Source organism: Triturus cristatus, chromosome 4_2, assembly GCF_964204655.1.
Source record: "Triturus cristatus chromosome 4_2, aTriCri1.1, whole genome shotgun sequence".
Lineage (NCBI taxonomy): Eukaryota > Metazoa > Chordata > Amphibia > Caudata > Salamandridae > Triturus > Triturus cristatus.
In genome coordinates, this window is record NC_140586.1 from 668459166 (window position 1) to 668483718 (window position 24553).

The window sequence follows — 24553 nt, forward strand, 5'->3', positions numbered from 1 at the left end:
TGCCTAAAGGGTATTATGTCTGATACCCATTTTAACCCACCCACTCCAATCCACCCCTTGAAACCGAACTCAAAACAACAAAACAGTTGCCGTTGTGATGAAACCTTATTATATCTTGGTAAAGTGTGCTAGGTGACATTCGCATCCGATATTGCTAGGGAGGACAATGGGGAGGGGGCAAGAGGGAGATCAGGGGCAGGGGAGAAGAGAGGGGGGAAATAGAAGTCGTCATACAAAAGAGACAACTGCCTAGAGTCCAGCCACTTTGGGGAAAGGGTCAAGTAGCTACCGCACCAACAGTTCGTGGAGTCTGAGAATTAACAATTTCTCCTACCTATGCGCACTTGCACTTTACTTTATTCTGTTTGCCTACACCTCCTTAGCTGCTTCGATTCACATCTCACTTATCCTCCAGTTCTGGTCCGCCGCGGCTGATACACCGATTGTGTGGAGGGCTGGGGCTACTATCAGCCACGCAGTTTCCGCTTCCTCAGCTGCGTTAGCGATCCAGTTTGCATCATAGGCATTAGCCTATATATTCCCGATGCAAACGGACGCGACCAGCGGCTGCGCTTCTGGCGCGCCAAAGGCAAGCCTGTCTGCTCCCGTCAGTGTCCCGTGAGCGTCCGGCGTCAGCCATGCTGCCCAGCTCCCCTCCGGTGAGCTTCTTCCACTATATTACAATAGGGAAATACTGCTTAGCCTTATGCGGCTACCATTATGTCAGTGTACAGCTGCTGATCCGAGCTTGGAGGAAGACTTTCGATGCAATAAGTGCAACTGGTCTCTCCTCCAGCACAGGAAACTCGCACCCAAGAACCTCCCACGCAACACTAAGTGTAAAAACAATAAGAAAACAATAAGAAAACAGAGGACTTAAAGGCCACCCTTTTAAATTGTCACTCTATGCAAAAGCATGAACCACACATTTATGACCTACTTTTAGACGAACAGCCTGATGTTTCATTTCTTACTGAGAAATGGCTGTCTGAAGCCTTCAACCCTACTATCACCTGGGCAATCACTATGAATTAAAAATCCTTAGGAGGGACCGACCGAGTGGGAAGGGGGGGCGGTGTCATAATAATTTACAATCAAGAACTAGACTGCTCTCCCAACCCGATGGAAAACTTCGAGGGCGCAGAGTCCTTAGGCTTCCGCTGTACCTTAATCCCCCATCATAGAATAGTTAGTTTTCTGATTTACAGACCTCCCGGTGCAAATGGAAATTTTAGTACCACGGTTAATACAGCCACCACCTCCCTGGACTTAAAGTACAATAACTGCCTTTTTCTGGGAGATTTCAATATACATATGGACAATGGAAAATACCCTCAAACAATTTCCTTGATGGAGACGCAGCAGACCTGCAACAAGTTTTCATCTATTTTTCGGCCACCCAGAAGAAGCACCATACCCTAGACCAAATCTTTCACAACTTTGACATATCAGTAAGCCTACCTCTTCCCATTACCTGGTCTGACCACCACCTATTAAAATTCATCATTCCCAACTCTGACACAGCCCCTCGGGCTAACGCAGGGCAGAGGGTTCCTAATTACAGAACGTTCCATAAAATATCCATCCTGATGTTAGCAGATGCCCTCGGTCTTTCCTCACCGGAGCTGTCTGGCTGCCCCGACTTGGACACCCTCTCAATAGATTCATGGCTCTGAACCAACATTGGTGCAGCTGTACCGGTTGTTTCCCGCTCCTCAAAGAGGTTGGCCCCACCAGCTCCATGCTTTAATGATTCCCTCAGATCTAGCAAAAGAAATTGTAGAAAAATGGAACTGAAATGGCGTAAATCCTATCTGCCCGAGGATAGGAAGCTGTATAAAGACACCTTAAAAACTCATTACATTCTCGTGAAGGCAGCCAAGAAAAACTTCTTTCAAACCAAGATAGAAAATGCCTAAATAAGAGTAAGGAAATCTTTAGCATAGTTAAATCCTTTACCGCCCCGAAAGCCAGCACAAAGGAGGGCCATGCACGGAAGAATGGTCTAAGCAAATAGCTCAATTCTTCCACAAAAAGATCTCTGTGATCCAACAAGCCTTTACTAACATCTCAGAGGAAAAACTGATCTTCTACCTTAGTTATAATAGCAAATTTCACCTCTTGGATCCTCCATCTTTACTAACTTTCCCTGAGTTTCGGCTTGAAGAGTCACTGACCCTTCTCCAAAGCATTAAGTTTGGCTCTCCTACCGACCCATGTCCAGCCAATATCCTGAACCTATTAGCTCCCACCATAAACCCACAGTAAACCAGCTCTTTAATGCTTCCCTCTCCTCCTCAGGCAGTATGCCGAAATTATGGAAGAATGCCAAGATTCTTCCACTGATAAAAAAGGCTAAAGCCAAACTGGCAAAGCCTGCCAACTACAGGCCAATCTCCCGTCTTACGGCCCTCTCCAAAGTATTAGAGAAGCACGTAAACAAGGCCCTCCAAAAACACATTGAAGATGGGCAGCTCCTTCATGAGTCCCAATCCGGTTTTAGGGCTAACTACAGTACAGAGTCCGCTCTACTGGAAGAGACTGAATTTCTCAAGGGTAAGCTGGACCAGGGAGGCAAGGCTGTTCTGATACTGCTTGATCTGTCAGTGGCCTTCGATACATTCCCACATGAGAGGCTCCTGGAGAGACTCGCTAACATCAGCCTGGGGGGGTGGGGCAGCCTTAACATGGATGTCATCCTTCTTGGCAAATAGATCTCAGGAAATCTGGCTCCCCCCTTTCTCATCCCCAGTTCCAGCGAATGAATGTAGGTGTCCCTCAGGGCTCCATTCTCAGTCCTACTCTTTTTAATATATATCTATCCCCCCTTGCATTTCTGATAGGGGAAGAGGGCGCCAAAATAATTTCCTATGCTGATAACACTCAGCTGATTTTTTCATGTGAAAAAGAAACCAACTTTGACGGGGCAATGATTAGGTCTTGCCTCACAAAGGTTTTTAACTGGCTTAAGATCAATCAGCTGAAGTTAAATCCTGACAAAACTGAAGTTGTTTTCTTTGGTAATCCAGAAACGCGTGACTGGAGCTCTTGGTGGCCAAAAGATCTGCCGCCCCCGCCCGGGAAAAAGGAGAAAGTCAAAACCTTAGGAATTGTCATAGACAAGACACTCTCCATGCGCTTTCAAATCCAAAATTTAACTGGCACTTGTTTTGGCATACTCTGGATCCAAAACAAATTCCTGCCACTGTTGCTGCTTGAGAGCAGAAAGATCGTGATGCAGTCTCTGGTGACTTCAAAGCTTGACTATGTCAACAGCTTGTACCTCGGTCTTCCCAAATCCCTTATCCAGCGCCTACAAGTGGTACAAAACGTGGCGGCCAGAGCCATCCTGAGACCTAAACCCAGATCTAGTATGACCCCTATTCTTAAGTCTCTACACTGGCTCCGCATAAAAGAACGGATAAACTTCAAAGCAATGACCATCTTCTTCGAAGCTTTCCACGGCTTAGGAGCCGGCTACCTAAATAAGCGGGTTAATCGCTACACAACATATAGAAACCCTAGGATCTTCCAATGCCAACCTGGCCATCGTGCCTAAAATATGCTGTGCCCGCACTGGAGGCAGATCCCTCAGCTTTCTAGGTGCAAAATTGTGGAATAGACTCCCTGAGTTTCTGAGACTAACCACAGACCTACTCACTTTCAGGAAGAACTTTAAATCTGCCTTTTTAATAACTGATGGGTCTTTTACGAACGTTTTCCACCCGCGGTCACGCGCCAGGACACTCTTGTCTGAGTAGCTGCGCGCTTTATTAAATACACTATTTCATTTCATTAGGTCCCTGACAGTGCATAGGAACACTCGTCCAAATTCTAAGGGCCTTATTTATGAGGCCTTGCTTCACTTTTATGCCGACGGTGTGTCACTTTTTGCGAAGCACCGGCAGCGTAAACAAGCATTGGCATAGCCAATAGGTCTCGCTTTTGGGATATTTAGTTATGCAGCACAATATCCTTGGTGCAACAACATCAACTGTTGCATGGCTAAGCACTTATAAGGTCCCAAAGGCGAGACCTATTGGCTATGCCAATGCTTGTTGTTTTTTCTTTTGTTCATGAAAGAAATATTTATTTTCCTCTTTGTATACCATTTGTATGCCACCATTCAGTGACGTCTTCAGAAACAACATAGAGCACCCACAAAAAATATATTTACAACATTGGTAAATCCATGAAAATGTGTATCTCAGACTGTGTGGATACTGAAAGTGGGGTGGTATGTCTGCCTTTGTACTTCCTGTCTGGAGAGCCAAACACAGCAAATGTACAGGGCAGTAAAAAATACAGCAATGTTCCCTATGCGCTGTATTTTATCTCTTAGCACCAGTGACAATGATTTTTCATTTTCCAAAGACAATCCTCCGCTTTGAGAGTTTGACAATGGAAAATTTAAAAAACAGTGCCGGGTCCATCTTGCTGCAATGGTATAGTGGACCAGCCGGCACTCGGTTATTGCTGAAACTGCTCCTGTCATGTCAGTGAAAACAGTTTTGAAGATAAAAGTTTGCCTGGTCCACTGCCATTACTAGAGTTTGTGAGTGGCTGGAGCTGAGCCAATGGAGATGTTACCTCCTCCTCCACAGCCGCTTGGGGAACCGCTTGAAAACTGTAAACAGTGAGAAGAGTAAAAGGAAGGTGCCAGCAATCAGGATGAACTTAACTATTAAGAAACGATCACAAGGATAAAGTTAAATCAGAGTCTATGTATTCTCTGCACAAGGCGTCAAAGCTAAACAAGCATTGGCCGCGCGGCTGTAAAAGTAACGTCGCGCGGCCGTGAAGTCATCGCGATCACGGTGAAAGCGAAAGTCATCGCGATGACGCGCTCTGTGCTTGCAAAAATGAAATTTAAAAAACGCGAGTGGTGACGCGTGTGGTGCGCACGCGCGACGGGAATAAGTGCTGTGCACGTCGCGCTTGCTTGTGTGCGTAATAGCAAGCTGGTGGCCGGCAAGGTAGCACTTTTGAAGCAGCTACTAAATGTATCGCCAGAGCAGCGCTTGCGCTGGCTCAGGCGAGACCTAAAAATGTGCCATGTTGCGCCATATTTACAAAGTGACGCATCTAGGTAGATGCGTCACTTTGTAAACCCCAGCACCACATTATACCTGTGCCAGGTATAATGTATGCAGGTTGGGTGTTCCCCCGCAAAAAGCCTCATAGAAGTGGCGCATTGAAATCTAGGGGAACTCAGTGCGCCAATTCTAGGACGCCATTGCAACAATATCTTACACCTGCCTCACAGCAGGCGTAAGACTAATGCAGGACCTTTCACATGGGGCTTGCCCCATGTGAAAGGACACATTGCTGGAGTTGCGTCTATTTTCAGACACATCCCAGCAATGCATCTCTTTTGCGCCTACAAATACATCAGAAATACTGACGTATCTGCAACTCCTTGCGACATGATGCGTCATACAGTAAATATTACGCATCCATCATGTCGCAAGGTGGGCGCACTAAGAAGTGATGCATCCTGCTTTCACACAGCGATGCATCACTTCTCATAAATAAGGACCTAAATGCGTTTACATCTAATATTCAGGGATGGTTATGTGTATTTTCAACATTGTAACACAGCATTAGCTCACCAATATTACTGCAAATATTCTCTGTGACGCCCTCCCATTACTTATATGTTAGGCCTTTTTTTGATGTAAAAGAAACTTTTTTATGTATATTGCATGAAACATAAAAACAACATTTCTCTGCAAAATGCCTGTACTAGACTTACACATCAGGTACATAAAAATAGATTAAAGGAAAACAGTATTTAAAACAATCTGTTTAAGAAATATTCAAGGTCATTAGGGCAAAACTCTGGAGAACGGAGCTGACTTTGTCAGGGGGCCCCCTGAAAGGCTGGGGCCCTGGGCCAGAGCCCACTTTGCCCATGCATTAAAACGTCTCTGCCGGTGTTTTATATCGCCAGCGATTGTAACCTGGACTCATAAACCCTTCCCTTGTTTGCTATGGAGCTGTCGGTGATGTCTGCGGTAACTTTCCTTCTGCAACAGGCGACGGTGGCAAACGTCCTGCTGTTTTTAGCAATCTTCCTCTTGGTTGGCGATTATGTTAAAAGGAGGGCGCCGAAGAATTACCCACAGGGACCCTTTTCCTGGCCCTTTATTGGATGTTTGCCATCCCTGGACTTGGCTCAGCCTCATGTCTCAGTAAACAAGGTAGGATTACAGAAACAATTTTAACGAGCTGTGACAAACCCATCGTTTGTTTGTCTTTTGTATACAGAAAATGATTTTTTATGACGTTTCAATTACAAGTGGGCGGCAGAAATACAAGTTTATGTACTCCAAGAAGACCATAAGAAGTGCAGCGCGAGTCACACTCTCGCAGAGCAGACTTCGCACAGACCAGCAGCGCGAGCTTCGCTCCATACTACCCATGTCCCAAGTGTAGCACGGCAGCAGTAGTGCACAGCGTCATACATGCACTTAACATGTACACATGGCAGCAGTATTGCAAGCTTTCCTCACTCATGGAGCAGTGTGACCTTCCCTCCCTGGCAGTAGAGGTTAAACAGGGATAGGAGACACGCTTCCGTATACACCTAGATGAGGTAATAGGCGCAGCTGCAGTCTAAAATACTGAGGGGCATGTGTACAAAAAATTTGCATAGAGCAGCGCTGCAAGTCATTTTATGTGCTGCCCATGCCAATTCGAAAGGGCAGGAATACATCGCATTTACAAGATAAGCTTCAGCCAGCGCTGGCGCACAATTAGCTGCCATGTCCAATGCAGACACCCTTGAACGATGGTGCAAAGGTCTCTGTGTTGTTGGCATGAATGGCACCTTCCTGCACAAAAACAATCACAAGAGGCATTTATCTCTTTCTGTGTGTGCTGCATGCGGAAATAACTCTGGCTATCACATTGTCTATTTGGGCCAAAGAGGGGGCGCAGCATAGACCACCAAAGAGACTTGATATGTATGAAAAAGCCGCTTTATTGAAGACAGGTGCACCTTACAACACATTCTCTTTGGGCTTTGCTGTACAAAACTAAACCTCACTAAATATTTTCATCCTACCTTGCCCCCGCCCCCAACCCCAAACCTAAAGTTTACCCTTTTTCCTTCCCTTGCAACAATTTATAAACCCCCAACTTGGTCATTTCCTGCTGACCCATTAAACTTGTAACTTACCACTTCCTAAAAAAACGAATTTAACTAAACATTTCCTATGCTACTTCCCCTTCCTGCCTGCTCCTGGAGTAACTTTTTCCCAACCATAAGGTTAACAATCTAAACAACTATTTACCAAGAAAACGCCAAGACCTGCTTCAAGCGACAACCAAATTTACATAGCTCCCCAATCCCAGTGCACCTGTTCCCAACAGAAACGACCATAAAACGAGCCTATTAACCCCCTGTCCAATCCCCCCCCTTTCTCCTCTCCATAAACATCTAAAAAATGAGAGGGTGGGCGGGCAAAAAAACCTTGCTGCCCACGCTTCCTAAACCCAACCGGCTGTCGTGTCACCGCACTGAAATGGTGGCTGGTGACCTAAAATGGCCGGTAATATACCCCCAGCCCAAAATGTAGCCCAACAAGCCCAATTGGGCTCTGGGCTGACCCATTAAACTTGTAACCTCTTACCACTTCCTAAAATAACTAATTTAACTAAACATTTCCTATGCTACTTCCCCTTCCTGCCTGCTCCTGAAGTAACTTTTCCCAACCATAAACTTAACCTGTAAACAATCTAAACAACTATTTACCAAGAAAATGCCAGCACCTGCTTCAAGCGACAACCACATTTACATAGCTCCACAAACCCAGTACATCTGTTCCCAACAAAAACGACCATAAAACGAGCCTATTAACCCCCTGTCCAATCCCCCCCCTTCTCCACCCCCTAAACATCTAAAAAATGGGAGGGCGGGCGAAAAAACCTTGCTGCCCAGGCTCCCTAAACCTAACCGGCTGTCGTGTCACCCCACTGAAATGGTGGCTGGTAATATCCCCCCAGCCCAAAATGTAGCCCAACAAGCCCAATTGGGCTCTGGGCTGTACCAAGGCGCAAAAACCCTGTGGGGGTGCAGGCCTCCCATTGGTCGCCCGCCCCCCCCCCCCCCCAAGCCCTATTGATTCAAAGAGGAGGCGCTGCACAGACCACCCAAGAGACTTGATATGTGTGAAAAAGGCTGCTTTATTGAAGACAGGTCCACCTTACAACACATTCTCCTTGGCCTTTGCCGTACAAAACTAAACCTCACTAAATATTTTCATCCTACCTTGCCCCCACCCCTAAAGTTTCCCCTTTTTCCTTCCCTTGCTACAATTTATAAACCCCCAACTCGGTCATTCCCTGCTGACCCATTAAACGTGTAACCTCTTACCACTTCCTAAAATAACTAATTTAATAAAACATTTCCAATGTTACTTCCCCTTCCTGCCTGCTCCCGGAGTAACTTTTCCCAACCATAAACTTAACCTGTAAACAATCTAAACAACTATTTACCAAGAAAACGCCAGCACCTGCTTCAAGCGACAACCAAATTTACATAGGTCCCCAATCCCAGTGCCCCTGTTCCCAACAATAACGACCATAAAACAAGCCTACTAACCTCCTGTCCAACCCCCCCCTTTCGCCTCTCCCTAAACATCTAAAAAATGGGAGGGTGGGCGGGCAAAAAAACCTTGCTGCCCACGTTTCCTAAACCCAACCGGCTGTCGTATCACCCCACAGTAATGGTGGCTGGTGACCTAAAATGGCCGGTAATATACCCCCCAGCCCAAAATGTAGCCCAACAAGCCCAATTGGGCTCTGGGTTGCACCAAGGTGCAAAAAAAACCCTGAGGGGGTGCAGGCCTCCCGTTAGTCGCCCGCCCCCCCAATGCCCTATTGGTTCAAAGAGGGGGCGCAACACAGACCACCCAAGAGACTAGATATGTGTGATAAAGGCCGCTTTATTGAAGACCAGTGCACCTTACAACACATTCTCCTTGGCCTTTGCCATACAAAACTAAACCTCACTAAATGTTTTCACCCTACCTTACCCCCAACCCCTAAAGTTTCCCCTTTTTCCTTCTCGTGCAACAATTTATAAACCCCCAACTCGGGCATTCCCTGCTGACCCATTAAACTTGTAACCTCTTACCACTTCCTAAAATAACTAATTTAACTAAACATTTCCTCTGCTACTTCCCCTTCCTGCCTGCTCCCGAAGTAACTTTTCCCAACCATAAACTTAACCTGTAAACAATCTAAAAAACTATTCACCAAGAAAACGCCACTCAGAAAAGTCTCTGTCCCTCCCTGACTTTTCTGACCCCTCCAACTAGGGCCTAGGGCTGCTTTGGATGCCTTCTGATGTCCAACGCTCTGTCTAGTACCTCCTTGATCTGTATGATATACATTTCCAGACCAAAACGTGACAAGTGTACCCCGTCCTCTCTGAAAAAATATATTGCTGCATACTTAAGCTCAGGGTGTTCCACTCTCCCGATGCCTTCCTTGCCACAAAAACTTCTCATGTCCCTGTAAATCTTCCTCCTGGCCTTATCTATTGCTGCTGGTCGCTCCACCCCCTCCAGTGTCTCCTCGGGATGAATTCAGGCCAAATCACATAACACTCAGACCATTGCTGTTTAATCGCTAATAAATCTCTCTTCATTTGCTTCAACAGGGCCAAACCCTTACACAACACCAGGTAATTCTCCCCCAAGTGAATAATCAAAACTTCGGGGCAAACATTACCTCTTACTAGCCTATTGAGCGATGTAAACAACTCATGCCACCCTTCCCATGCCAATAAAAATTGAACAAAGTCGTGTCAAGACCCAGACTCAAACATTTCCCTTTAGACCATTCGTAATGCTGAGCCCATTTAACAAATGACTGGCCCACAATCCAGATGGACAACTCCGCTGCAGCTGGCCTAGCCACCGCACCTGAAAAGATACATATGGGAGACAGGAAACTGAAAAAAACTATGCTCCCCGCCAAACCCCGCAGCTGAATGTATGTTCTAAAGCAGTCCGACTTCCATCTTCCCAAATGCATAAGCTTGTCCCTCCCCAACCTTGTTTCGCTGCATCTGTTGTTGCCCCATGCGAAAAGAGTGGGTACCAAACTCGCCAGGCGATTCCCCCAAGAAGAGGAGAGCTTGTCTCATTATCCAGAGTAGATGGGCCGCTGTCACCTGGCTGCACGATTCCCTGCAGAAAACCTCTCTGTTACCCAATACCTGCCCCCTGCTCACCACCCTCCCCAAAATACTGGACATACCCCTTTATCATCAGTGGCACCCATGACCACCCACTTCCCAACTCCTCGTTGGTCTGTTTTAGATTGTCTAATCCTCACTGCCACCCTCTCTTCCTGAAGTTCCACTTCGCTCCATTGAACTCCCTGCACCCCCTTCCTGCCCAGCAATTCTGAAACCTGGAACGCCCCAAAATACATCCAAGACATGAGGGCGGAAAACAAAACAAACTCCTCTTTATTCCTGCATTTCCATGGCAAAACCCGAAGCAAGCCAGACAACAGCACTTTGGATAACGGTCTCCTCACCCGTGGCCTGATGCCCTTTCCCTCACCCAACCCTCTAATATTCGGCTGCCCAGCTCCCCTGCAGGAGGCGGGTAGCCCCACCATAGCTTGCCCATAAACGCGATGCCTGACAACTTGCCTGCAATAGTGACCTTTGACAAACCTCTGTCAATCATTGATAAAAATAAACTGAACTACCTCCTCTTCTCTTGCCCAATGCTCTACTCTTCTCTGATTCCCACCCTCCAGAAATTCCTGCCAAGCCTGTTCATATACCCTGCGCGTGGATGCTGCCAATGACCTACCACCAGCTGGAACATCCTTTGTCTCCAATGTACCACATCCCTGCTGGAACCGGCGTCCTGCCCTTGTCCGCCTCCGTAACTTGACCATGGAACCTCTCCCACTGTGAACGAGACAAAGCGTCAGCAATGTAATTGTCCACTCCTGGCACACGCCTGGCTTGAAACAATATATCGTGTTTCAGACAGCTAAGCACAAAAACCCTCATCAACTTGAGTACCTGCGCATCCCTTGCTGATTGCTTGTTTACCACCTGCATCACTGACATATTGTCTGCCATAAAAATCACTTTCTTGTGTGCTAAGTTCTGTGCCCACACTGTCACCGCCACCACTAGCGGAAAGAGTTCTAAAAAGGCAATGCTCCTCCCCCCATTCTTCCATTGTGGAGGCCACTCTTCTGCGCACCACCTCCCTTGGCAGTACAGTCCAAAACCCCCCGCCCCTGCAGCGTCAGAGAAGATCGTGACATCCCACTGCCACTCTCCCGGCGTCGCCATTGGGATGCCGTTGAAATTTTCCAGGAATTTGCGCCACATAGCCGCATGTGATGGTGAGGCATTGTCAAACCAGCTAGTGACATCCCCAATCTCCTGCAAAAAGTTTGCCCTGCCCTCACTACGCTACAAGCAAAATTTAGATGTCCTAGCAGTACCTGCACCTCCCTGACTGTCACTTTCTTTTTGGCCAGTATGTCATCAGTCAACAGCCGATTGTGCAGCTTTTTGTCCTTCGGAAGGCGTGCCTCCATTGTCCCTGAATCCAATTCGATGCCAAGAAATTACAACACTGTAGTCTGACCGTGGGTCTTCTCTGGCACCAGTGGCACTCCTAAGTGACCATTGAGCTCTTGAAAACTTATCACCTGCTGCTGACAGTCCGTTGAACCAGGCTGGCCCACCAGGAAGAAGTCATCAAGGTAGTGTGTCACCGTCTCTTTACCGGTGTACCATGAGAGAACCCATTACAAAAATGAACTGAAACGCTCAAATAAGGTACAGGATATTAAGCAGCCCATTGGCAATGCCTTGTCCACAAATATGAGCCCTTCAAACCGTATGCTGAGCAGCTGATAATCGTCAGGGTTTACCAGCAGTAAGCGGAAAGCGGACTTGATATCACATTTGGCATCATGGCACCAGCCCCTACTTTTACCACCAACTCTTTGGCCACGTCTACTGATGAATATGATACTGATGTCAAATCGTCAGCTATGAAGTCGTTAACCGACGCCCCTTCTGGCCATGATAGGTGTTGTATCAACCGGAATTGCCCTGCTTCTTTCTTTGGCACCACCCCTATTGAAGAAATAATCAGGTCTCTGATGGGGCAAACTGCGAATGGGCCTGCCATGCGTCCTTCCGCAATTTCTTTGAACAATTTTTCCCGCACTACTGCCCTCTGATCCTGCACAGATTTCAAATTTTCTGCCCACCTGGCGGACCTTGGCCCTTCATAACTTAGTCTGAAACCCTCTTTAAAGCCTCTTCTCAATAGCTCTGCGTCTTCTTTTCGTGGGTAGGACGCCAACCACTGTTCCAAACATAGCTGCGTAATGGGAGTATGAGCCTTTCCCCATGTTCCCCTGTGCTCCTCTACCACCCCTACCGCCCGCGTGCTGTTGTGCGCCTTGGTTGAACTGCTGTCCCTGTCCGTTAAAACTTGGCTCGTAGCATAGCACCAATGGGTGTCTGCCTGCGCACTTCGAGCATTCATGCCAAAACTTGCAGTACTCCCTGGAACATGTGCCTTTGTTGAAATCCCAGCATGCTCCCTGTATGCTCCCTCTGCCTTTTGCTGTGTACCCCACCACCCTCGGTGGCGGCGCTTCTGAAATGGGCGGTACACCAGCGGAAGACCGCTGGCTGTGTATGTCGTCTTCCCAAACTTCACCACTCCCATTGTCTGTTGGTAAAAGTCTGAATCTATCTCCCCCACTTTGCCTATGTGTCCCATGCCAGCTGAGCCCTAAATTTCTCCTCATAGTGGGACCATGCATACCCCCGTATGTTATTTGGGTTCTTCTGATTAAGTCCAAGTATTTGAACAGTGCAACTGATCTGTCTGAGTGTTTTTCGCAGTATACACTGGCGAATATCAAGAAGGCTGCCAACCAATTTTCAATGGTCATGGCTACCCGGGGCCTCTTGGCCAACTCTAGTTCTTCATCTTTTGACCCCTCTTTTGCTCTAAGCTCCCTATGTAGCAGCTTCAGCATGACCACATACTCGCCTTTCCAAATCTTTTCTTTTGTGGCTAACATGAGGTGTGCACCCAAGGATTTCGTTACCTCAATGTAAGGCAGTCTCTTCAGCTTAATTTCGTGGCTCTCTTTAGTCTCTTCTGTGTGTACCTCTTCTTTCCCTTTGTCCTCTATGACTGCAACTTTGCTTGACCCCGCCGCCTGCTCCTCCACCTGCCCACTTGCCGGAACCCCTCGCTCTTTTTTGTCCCCAACCGCCCCTAGTGACTCTGGCCCTGCCCCCATATCCTTGACGTATGACTCTCACAGCAAGCGCACCCCCTCTCTTTGCCCCCCAGGTGTCTGTTCCCACTGGCACTCTACTCCGTATTTTACCGACATTATGCGTGTCTGTCTTGCCCTTACCTTGCGTCAAGGTCGGCGTCCTCACCGGATCCCACTGCCTAACCAGTTGTGTTGGAGGTGGCACCACAGTATCTGCAACCGTGCGCAACTGTTTCTGTTCTTTCTGCAAAAAAACTAGGCACATCGTTAATAAACCCTCCCATCCTTCCTGCCCTTCCTTTTCTTCCTCTACAATTTCCCCTTCCGTAATACTATCCTCATCGTAGTCCAACTGTAAATGGTCGTCCTCCCTGAACTCCCTCATTTGTAACTGTGCCGTTCTCTCCCTTTACGTATTAAATCTTCTACGTCCAAATCTGCATGCCGCTGGCCTGACACAAGCCCATCTGACCTATCCCTTAGTGTCTTTCCTGTAACTTGTGCCACTGAGGCCGCTTCGACCCACCGGGGTTGTGGCACTATAGCTCGCACCTCCATCCTACAGTGTGCTGTGTCCTGAAAGTCCCTCGCTGGGGTCCGGCTGCCCGCTCGTGACACTGCCTTTCCATCCTCTCAGTGGCTCGGAGCCGTATGTGACTCACCCGAGTATAAAACCTGCTGCCCCTGCAATGTAAATCAAGGTCCGACATGCCGGGGTTAACACCCTTCTCTGCTCATGTAGACCCTGAACACCACTGCCAATGACCCCCCATCCCTCCCGGAAATATTCCCTACCCCCGTGGCCTGCTCTGCACCTCCTGCCCATTCCCAGCCCTGCCCTGCCGAGTGACCCCCTGCCACACCGGGGACACCACCAGGCCTGCTTTCTGGCGCGAATAAACTCTGGCCGGTGCCCGGTACCCCTCACCTGTGCCACCCCCCCACCACCTCCTGCTCCTCCCCCTCACTCCACTCCAAGATGTCTATGAGCCTAGTAGGAGCATGGCCCAGGCCCCCCCCCCCACCCTGGCCAGGGGCCCCCCGTCCAACTCAGTACCTGCTCTCCCCAGCGCCGTGGCATCCCGTCCCTGGCCCAACCCCCTCCTCTGACCACTGGTGCCTGAGCCCTGCAGGAGCCCTCTCCGACCACCCTCCCAACTCCAAGGATGGCATTGGTCCCCACCTAGTCCCCACCTGCTCTGGCATGCTAGAGGGCCCAGCTGCCCCCTCCCTCCTCTTTCCCCCAACCCACAAACTGTGTGATCCCCTCTCCTTGAACCTAATTCCAGGGCCTGTTGATCCCAAACCAGACCTCCCTGGGTCCCCTCCCAGGCTGGGTTCATCTCCCGCTTGCCCAATCCTCCCCCCACCCTGTCCGCCTGGTCAACATCAGCTGCCGGCAAGAGCACACCCCCCCCCCCCCCCTCAAGGTACCCTTCAAGTGCTTCACCTCTTTTGTGGCCCCGCCCGCCACTGGCAGAAATGACAGAGCGGCAGCGGCGTCACTATGGGGGTGTGGGGGGTGCGGACCGCACCGGGTGACACCCTCACATGGGGTGACACCAACAGGGCCGGTGTCCGCAGAGCAACCTAACCTTTCAGGAGGAGGAGGTGCCTGTGCGCATTGTGCACTGTCTCCCCTCCTTTCTTTTATTTGCTTCCCTGTGAAATGGATCCAAAAAAGAAAATCACTTTTGCTGGTAATCAATGTCTATTTTTCTGACGTTTAATTCCAAAGTGCAGCATCGGGAATAAAAGTTTAAAAATATGAAAAATAAATAACTAAATAAATTAAGAGTGGTAGCAAACAGGCCAGATTGATTTTATTCACACCCAAACACATTAGCGCCACTTTTACAGAGTTTGCCAGTGAAGCACTATTTTTGTTGTCTTGGCTTTGTTTTCCCTGGGCTTGGAACTAGTGCACCAATCCTGGAGGTACTGCAATGTGAGGATTGAAAAACAAAATTTGTACTGCTGCTCTGTATCTAGGGATGTTGTCTTTTTTTTACCATACTGCTTACGTTTTGTAAGGATATAAGCAATGGCCATTGAAATGGGTCCATTCAGGGCCCTGTTGTCATGTCCTTAACTTTTCAGGCAAAAGCACTCACTGATTTCTGAACAGTGAGTGTAAAAGCGTTAAGGTAACCATGTTGTTCCTGCTTACATTTCACATGGTTTGCAAAATTTCGCATTCCCTATGATTGTTTGCTTTTTCCAGGATGCTGTCACTTTTTTTTGTAGGCCACATATTGCTCTTGCCCAGTGCGTAATTTAAATTGAGCCGCATCCAGGTGTTTATAGCTGGCAACAATTGGGTTGTAGTTGAAGGCTGTCTGACTTTTTCTCAGTGGGGCAGTATGGTGTTCAGTGGGGGAGAGGATGTGGCACTATGGCCAGAGCGGCTGAATTTGGAACTGGGGAACCAGGTTCAGCCTTAATAACCGCCAGACCACTCTCCTGAGAGAGCACTATCTCATGCTAGACCTTAGAAGGCTTCGCAAGACATTAGAAGCCCCGGTGTCGTAGCACCAGCAGGTGGACCCTAGCATGACAAGTGTAGGTTAACCTTCAAGGATTGTCCACCACTATTCATACTGAAGTTCACCTCCAGTTTTGAGGGCAGGCCTATGAAGCAGTACACCCTAGAACAATGACCCTGTCACTGAGATCACAGGACCCTTGAGAAGGGCCAGCTCTAGGGCGGTGCAACCGGTGTGACCGCACCAGGTGCTCACTTTAGGTGGAGGCATCATTTTTGCAAGTATATTATGGTTTTAAAAGCGCTTGCTGCCTCCTTCCTGGCCTCCAGTAATTTTCGGTAACAATAAAAATGTCATGATGACTCTGGTGATTAATGTTCTTCCTAGAGAGAGATCGGAATTTTGTCTAATGGAAGATTTGACTCATGGAAAGGTAGCTCAGAGGGTTAATGTACCTGCTGCAAATAATATGTACCATGCAGATCACAAAGTGCACATAATGTAAATAGGCCAGTGAGCTACTGCTTTTGTCAGAGAGATCCTTTTGTTACTTGCAGTTTATAAGTTAAAATCCTAACATAGAACAGTGAGCTATTAACAGTCATCTACTCCGCAGCAACACAAGTCATATTTTTTATTAACTTTTGATACGTTTGAGCTACAAACAATTTATTAGTTTAAATGATCAGATCATGCTACAGATCTTGCATTATGAGGCAAATATTATTTAGAAAACATTTGCAAACTAGGATTTTTAGCCATTCATGTTTGAACTGCTGTTTTGGAAAAGGGAGAAGTGCTGATGACAGAAACTCCATGGCTCGGAGACAAATGGCTTGTGCTTCCACATTTTATCGTATTTGGGGACATTCTGTGATTAGAAGCATATCCCACTTTGTGAACACATTTTACTGTCAATAACTCATTATAACCTTAAATAATCATGTGTATCCATTGGTTGATAAAACTGGGCAGTGAAACCAAACAAATACAAAAAATTGGGATGTTTGCGCATTCTGGCCACGCCTCTGGCTCTGCCCACTGATCCAATCCTTGGGTTATTCCCGCACTCTGATTCTCCGCCCACAGTTCCCCAACTTTTTTCCCCCCACTTCGACCACTGATATATCGTGTTGCTGGATACACACCAGTAAAAAGTACCATACCTATGATATTATAAATTACAATAAACTGTTGACTAGCAGGTAGCCCACTGTACAACCTGATTAATGAGTCATTAGCACACTGTTGTTAACAGGCACATTTTGTAAATATAGGACCTACATTTACAAACGTTACTAAGGATTCTGTATGGTCCCGTTATTTGCCAACTGTGTCCACTGGCGGACTCTGGGCGAAGGAGGTCCATGTGGTAAGTCGTGAGGGGGTGACACCATGATTTACCCGCACCGGGTGACACCAACCCTAGTGACGCCACTGCAGAGCAGGACGCCGGGCTGCGCCCCGCCCCCCCTTTACAGTGGTTTACCTCACGCAGCCACTCTGACATTGCGGCCGTGCTCGCTCACAGAGTTTGTGGCCCTTGGCTTTTGGGTCCGCGGCAGCGAGCACGCCCACACCGCCGCCGAGTCCCCCTCTGAAGCCCCCGTGGAGGCCTCACCTCAATTTTGGGCCTCAGCAGGTCCATGTGGCCCGCTTCCGCGAGCAGGCGCATTGCCTCTGGTACCTTCGGATCCTCAGCGGCTGCACCAAACATCCCTGCTTCACGTCGATCTATCCCTCAAACAGCACACAATGGCTGGATAATTCCGTGGCGTGAGACAACCTACACGGAGTACAAGTGATTAGGCCAAAAAAACCTTGCTGCCCACGCTCCCTAAACCCAACCGACTGTCGTGTCCCCCCACTAAAATGGTGGCTGGTGACCCAAAATGGCAGGTGATATACCCCCAGCCCAAAATGTAGCCCAACAAGCCTAATTGGGCTCTTGGATGCACCAAGACTCAAAAACTCCCGTTGGTCGGCCACCCCCACCAAAGCCCTATAATAATGTCATGCATTGTAGCTCACAGATTGTAGCTCACAGTTTCTGTTCTATAGTGGTATAGTTGGTTTCCTTATGCCAATATGAAAGGTCCTATGTAGATGGGTATTTTAGTTGAGAGTGATATTTGCACTTGTGTCATTTGGGTGTAAATGGGATCATTGAGAGTTTCTGCAAGATTTGAGCACATGTTCAGTATCCACTACTATCAGAGTATGACGTGAAAAAAGTACTGGGAGAAGTACAGGTATATTCAATTTAAAACATCACAGTTGGAAGTTTATAGAGATGTTTGCACATCCAAACTGATACTTTCAGTCTCACTTACGCTGTAAATACAGTGAATCTATTTTCACCAAATTCAAAATAATCCGATTTATTGTAATAGATGTTGAAAAGCAACTCTTAGTGGAGTTAATATTGGCGAGGATTGCAGAAGTTCAGGCACGTTCTCATTTTGTTGTAATTCTTTACAGGTTTGTTATGGCATCTACCCTTCCTTAGACATATTGGTGAGGATTGCAGAGGTCCAGTCACCTTACCCGTTTGTATTTGTTCTTTAAAGGTTTGTTATGGCAGCCAGCCTTCCTTAGGTATATTGGTGAGGATTACAGAAGTTCAGTCACCTTACCATTTTGTAGTTGTTCTTTACAGGTGTGTTTTTGCACCTAGCCTTCAATAGGTATATTGGTGAGGATTGCAGAAGTTCAGACACTTCACCATTTTGTAGTTGCTCTTTACAGGTTTGTTATGGCAGCTAGCCTTCCTTAGGTATATTGGTGAGGACTGCAGAAGTTCAGTCACCTTACCATTTTGTAGTTGTTCGCTACAGGTTTGTTATGACAGCTAGCCTTCCTTAGGTATCAAGGCTAACCACTGGTACAAGGTGCCCATGCTCAATGTCCACTTTCATGTGGGCTTTAGGCTTGGGCAAGCACTTGCTATTTTAATGGGGTTGTGCTGCTAAACCCAAATGTAAATTAGTGAGCATAATGGAGGCCCTAAGGCCTTCCCACTACGGATGCAAAGTGATGGAACCTACCCTGGATCTCCAGATGATCTAGGTTTCCTAAACATTGTTTGCCACAAATACGAGGTCTAGATATGGAGTCTCTTGCATGCTAAATGGAACGTAAGCTATATGTATTTTTATCAGCGGTACAGTGTAACAAAGCCCACACACAGTGAGGTGCAATTTACTGTATTCAAAGCTGTGGAGCCCTTTATCAGTCTGTGTTATGCAACCACACCTAATCAAACAGTCAGGGGCATAGCTTCAGGGGTGCTGTTTGGGGTGTTACACCCCCTAATAAATGTATTATTTAAAAAATAATTGGGTACAGGAGCTTTCAGTTGGGTATGGTAAGGTGTCTGTCGGATTTCACCTGGGATTTTTAAATACCCACTCAAACATGGTTATAATACTGTGTTTTAAGTAACCCCTCACAATCGGAAATCTTTTCCATTCCACTGGCCCATAAACCCCCTTCAAGCGCTGCTTCTCATATAATGATTAACATTATATGGCAGCATGATTGTTGGAAAATCTGAAGGTCACCCAACCAGTCTTACTGGTCCAGCTACGCTCCTGCAAACAGTAATGAGCAGTCCCTCCTCCGGCCTATCTGGTCAGTCATCCCTCATCAGACAGTAAATCCTGTGTGGTGCAGACCCCAGTCATTGGACAGTGCTGTGGAGTACCCAGTCTAGAGCGCTCCCCAAAGCATGTCTGGCCACCATCCTCATAGCTGCCATCTCATTTAAGATTACTGTCATTGCCACCATGCCTATCTTTGGGAGCAGAAATCAATACCAATCTGAGTTAGCAAAAGTGGACTGTGTTAATCATTTTATAGTATGGCTGGAACTGAGGGGGATCCCCTGAAATGCAAATGTCTACCCTTGACGTAAACAGGTCCTCTATGGTGCAGATCCTTTATACTTGATCTTTACTCTTAAACCATCATACTTACTAAAATATTTTTCAGCTTTCAGAAAAGTATGGAGATATTTACAGTATGGACATGGGGAGTTTAAGATTTGTAGTGTTGAGTGGATTACAGACTATGAAGGAAGACTTTGTTCATCAAGGTGACATATTTGCAAATCGGCCACATATTCCTATCATCTACGATGTATCGAAAGAATATGGTAAGTTTTATTTTATCTAGTTGATGATTAGTCAGTAATTTTTTAAATAATAATAACTTTTAGTAAATTCAATTTGATTTTTATCATCACCAAGAGCATCTCAAGTATGAGTTTGAGTACAATGAACATTTGTGGTATTTTCTGCATATCTGGGAATTTCTAATATCCTTTCGTTAAATTTAATTTATAAACATACTATCTTGAAAGCAACGCATTGTGAATCAATAACATTATTTGGAGACTATCTGCTATTTATGCTAAGATCACAGAACTATGACAAGTACTCCCAAAAGACATATTTGCATTCTCTATAGGCTCACAAAAGCTCTATGGGCCGCCCTTTCCTAGACATAACAAATCAAGCAACTTGATTATATTAATTTTATCATTTTATTATATTATTAAATTCATTCTTATACATATTTATATTTTTAAATTTCTCTGGTTGTACAAAAGTTAAAAACATATTTGTGAAGCCACAAAGAATTCACAGGTGCAAACGTACAATTATTTAATTTAGATGTACATGTCACATAGCAGATACCCATCAACTCTAGATGAGAGGGGAAAACATTCAGGTGTCAGAGGCGGCGAGATGGCGGTCGGTCAGACGGCTGAGTTAGCTGGCTTGAGAGCTCTCTCTGAGAAACCCTCCCACGGCGTTCTGGCCTCGGCATCTGAGCGATTATGCCTTAACAGAACGGTTCAACTTTAAAGCTTTTAGACGGGGAAGCGCCAGGGATGATTTGGTGGCTGGTGTTTGCACCCTTGAAGGACCTGACTCGAGTGCTGAGAGTGTCCCAGAATGGACGCTGTTACCGGGCTGTATCTTTCCCTTCATCTCGGTGCTTTGCTCGGGAAAGCGGAATGGCGCCGAAACAAGCAACCAAGGCGGTGAAGGTCCGCGGTGCGGTGGCGGTGATAGCGGCAGCAACAGTGGGTCTCTCTACTCCCGCTAATGAGAGTTTAAATGTGGGAAACGCGGGCAACTTCAGCGGTGGCAGTAGCAGCAATCATTTAGAAGCTAATGTGAAAACAGCGCCGTGCCAAGGTAAACAAACAGTACCTTCGATTTTTAAAACTCAGTCTATTAAGAGTAAGAAGGTCGCTCAGGGAGCAGAGAACTTGAAAAGTAATGTTAAGGTAGTAACTCCTAGCGAGGTTATACCTGTTGCTGTGTCTGTTGCTGTGCCTGACTCTGTCTCGGCAGCCCGATGTCCAGGCATGAACCCTGTAGTTAAATCTATAGAATCTATAGATGTCTCAGCATTTGATATCACAAGGGCAATCGGTGGGCAGCCTGAGGAGAGCCTGGGGGATACGGAGGATTTTGGCACTACTAAGACATTTCTAACTCTAGGAGCTGTCTCAGGAGAAGAATCCAGTCTCAAAAACAATACCCTGGCCAGTGGCATTATGGGCAATATAGTTCCGTTGAGGAATAAACACAGAACTCCCAGTCTAATGGTTAATGAGGTACAAGATAAGGCGGTTATGATTAAGCAAAGTATCCCGCAGGCATCTCACCAAGCTGAAGGTGCTGTGGACAATGATTTAATGGATAATTTCTTTTAATTGTCGGACCCTTCATCCTCATCCGAGGAAGGAGATTTAAGTAAAGACTGGGCTAACTATGATACAGGCAGCACCGGTCAAGAAAAACTGTCTATATCCCAGATAGGAACAGTCCGCAGACCTAAAGCACATGTGGAGTCAGAGGGGAGTCATGGGGTTATGGGTACTTTGGACTGGGATTACTCGTTCACAACCTCATTAGGCAACCCACATTTGGTAGATAAATGAGATGCTGTATCTGTGATGAACCCGGCCCATGACCCTCCGAAGGAGATTACCCTTGATATGATTTACCAGACTATTGGTGCCCATCACGCTGAGACCAGGCTTGAGAGTGCCCGGACGCAGGGGGCCTGTCGCAAACTTCAGAACGCCATCAGGAGGATGGCTAAGACTTGCACAGATATCGGTCTGCGGGTAGGAGAAGCGGAGGGTCGAATCTCTATGATCGAAGACGAACTTGTTGTACAGAAGGGCTTCACAGAGGCATTAAAAAATCAAAAAGATGACGTTACATGGAAGCTCTCTGACTTAGAGAATCAGATGAGCAGGAATAACCTTTGGATATTAGGCATTCCAGAGGGGTCAGAAGGCGAGGACATGTGCCAGTTTGTGATAGAGCTTTTTACAGAGGCATTCCCGGAACTGAATCACTGGGATTGGAAGGTCGAGCTGCTGACAGCCCATCGATTCCCATTTCACCTAAAATCACAACCTGGTCAATTTAATGTATTACCCCGGGCTATCTTGATTTCTGTGAATAATTTGTTAGCGCGAGAAGCTGTTTTTGATCTTGCTAGGCCTAATAGAAAAAGGGCTGCTAGGGGGTTTGATTTTTTTGTGAGGCCAGATTTTTGCCAGGCGACAGTTGAGCGAAGGTGGCAGCTTCCCCAACTAATTTCTTTATTTCAAGCTAAAGGGGCACAGGTATTTTTGCTCAATCCCGCAAAATTAAAAGTGATTCACAAGGGACAAACAAAGTTTTTCACTTCAGAAATACAGGCAAAGGAGTTTTGCATTTAATATAAGGGATTAGAGGTGGGGAACATAAGTGAAATGCTCTGTGGGAGGGGCTCACTCTCAGTGGGGGGCTACCGGCTCTCCATCGCTAGGGACCTATGGTCCTTCTGCCGCGTGAAGGGGGTGGGGGCGGGGAGGGGTGTTGGGGATCTGGGGGTTTGGGGTATAGAGGGGGTAGAGGGAGGGATTCTGGGGGCTGAGATGGGTGGGGGGATAAAAGGGGGAAAACATGTACCACAGTTTCATGTTTCTATGTAAGACTATTGTTTCCGATTTTCAGATTGTAATACTTCAAATGCAAATCCCGAAGACTTATTTATGGCTAACTTAGGCTTACGAATATGCTCCTTCAACGTATGTGGGCTTAATGGATATGATAAAAGGAAGAGAGTTCAGTCTGAGCTCAGGGTTATTAACCCAGATATAGTTTGTATACAAGAGACTCATCTTCCCTGGCTCAAGCGGCAGAGTTTATTAGATCTGGGGTTTAACCTATTGGCTGCTTCTAAACAATCTAATACAGTTTGACGGGTAGCAATATTAGCTAGCCCCTCGGTAGTGGCCCCAGGGCGGCAAAGGGTAGATAATCAGGGGCGGTGGACTATCTTGGAGTGCTTAGTTGGGGAAGCAAGATTTACTTTATGTACAGTTTATGGGTCCAACTTGGATGAGGACACGGTTTTGGAATATCTGAATGGTGAGCTAGCACTTTGGCCCTCGCCTTTAGTAGTATGTGGGGATATGAACATTAACCTGTCTGGTAACACACTTCAGCTGGGTAGACAGGATTATAGAGGTCGTAAGCCTAAAATGTTTAGGGCACTGAGGTCTTTGCTTATGGATCATGGGCTGGTGGATGTCTGGGCCACCCATCATGTGCAGGACCCAGGCTATACCTTTTTCTCTTGTCCCCATAAGAAGCTTGTCCGGTTGGATTATTTTTTTACATCTGCCGCTTGGGCCTCTGAAGCTTTAATGCAAGTCTACCCTAGGGTCACATCGGACCATGCTCCGTTTGTTATTAGGGTTTCTAATATGGCGATATATAAGCCCCCTAAATCTTTTACGTTTGATAGGAAGCTTCTCTTAAATCCAGCCTTTGTTAGCTACATGAAGAGTTGGATTAAAGATTATTTCCTAATAAACAGAAACTCTGCGTCTTGTAACATGGTCTGGGACTCGTTTAAAGCCTGTTTTAGAGGTCAGGTACTGAGCTATGGGCTTTTCCTACAGAAACAGGCGAAACTGACCATTTTGGAGCTATATAATCAACTTAAAAAAGCAGAAGAAAGGCTGTCTGGTGGATTGGGGGCCGGCCAGGATATAACTGACTTGCTGGATAACTTGGCACATTGTAAGGCGAACATAAATTGAATATGGTCCCAAGAAATTGCATGAAAGCATCAGCTGTACAAGAAGCAAATGTATGAGTATGGGGAAGCTACTGGTAGGTGTCTTGCCCAGAAAATCCGTGCCAAGGAGGCTCATCAAAGAATACAAGTGATTAAGGATATGGGTGGTTCATTGGTTTATGACCCACAGGAGATTTTAAAAGTTTTTCATACGTTTTATACAAACTTATATGCAGAGCAGGTCTCTGGTAAACTTCCCCGTGATCTGGGACTCCCTCCTTTGCAGTGGGAGCATTTAGACCCTGCAGATTTTGAGATGTTAGAGAGGCCTTTCACCAGAGAGGAGCTGGAACATGCTGTGAGTAGTGTGGCAAGGTGGAAGGCTGCATGGCCTGATAGGCTCCCCACGGAGGTATATAAAATCTTCTTTCAAGAACTGAAAGAAGATATGTTTGTTGTATTTCAGGCTGCCCTTCTTGGTAATGCCCCAAGATCCTGGCAGGAAGCTAATATAGTTATCTTTAGGAAAAAAGCTAAACCTGCTAACCTCCCCGGTTCGTATCGCCCAATCTCCCTGGTGAACTGTGACGGCAAGCTATATGCAAAAATGTTAGCTAACAGATTATCATCGGTTGTGCCACCCTTGGTTTCGAAGAGAC

General features: G+C 46.7%; 1 pseudogene across 1 annotated transcript in view; it reads left to right on the forward strand.

Moving 5' to 3' along the window:
• Positions 1-5950: 5950 nt before the first annotated feature.
• The window catches only part of LOC146834874 (cytochrome P450 2J2-like), a 194586-nt pseudogene continuing 175983 nt past the window's right edge, over positions 5951-24553 (forward strand). The window contains exons 1-2 of the transcript XR_014960087.1: positions 5951-6203; positions 19785-19947. The product of XR_014960087.1 is annotated as a cytochrome P450 2J2-like (transcript). The remainder of the gene's footprint in view (positions 6204-19784; positions 19948-24553) is intronic.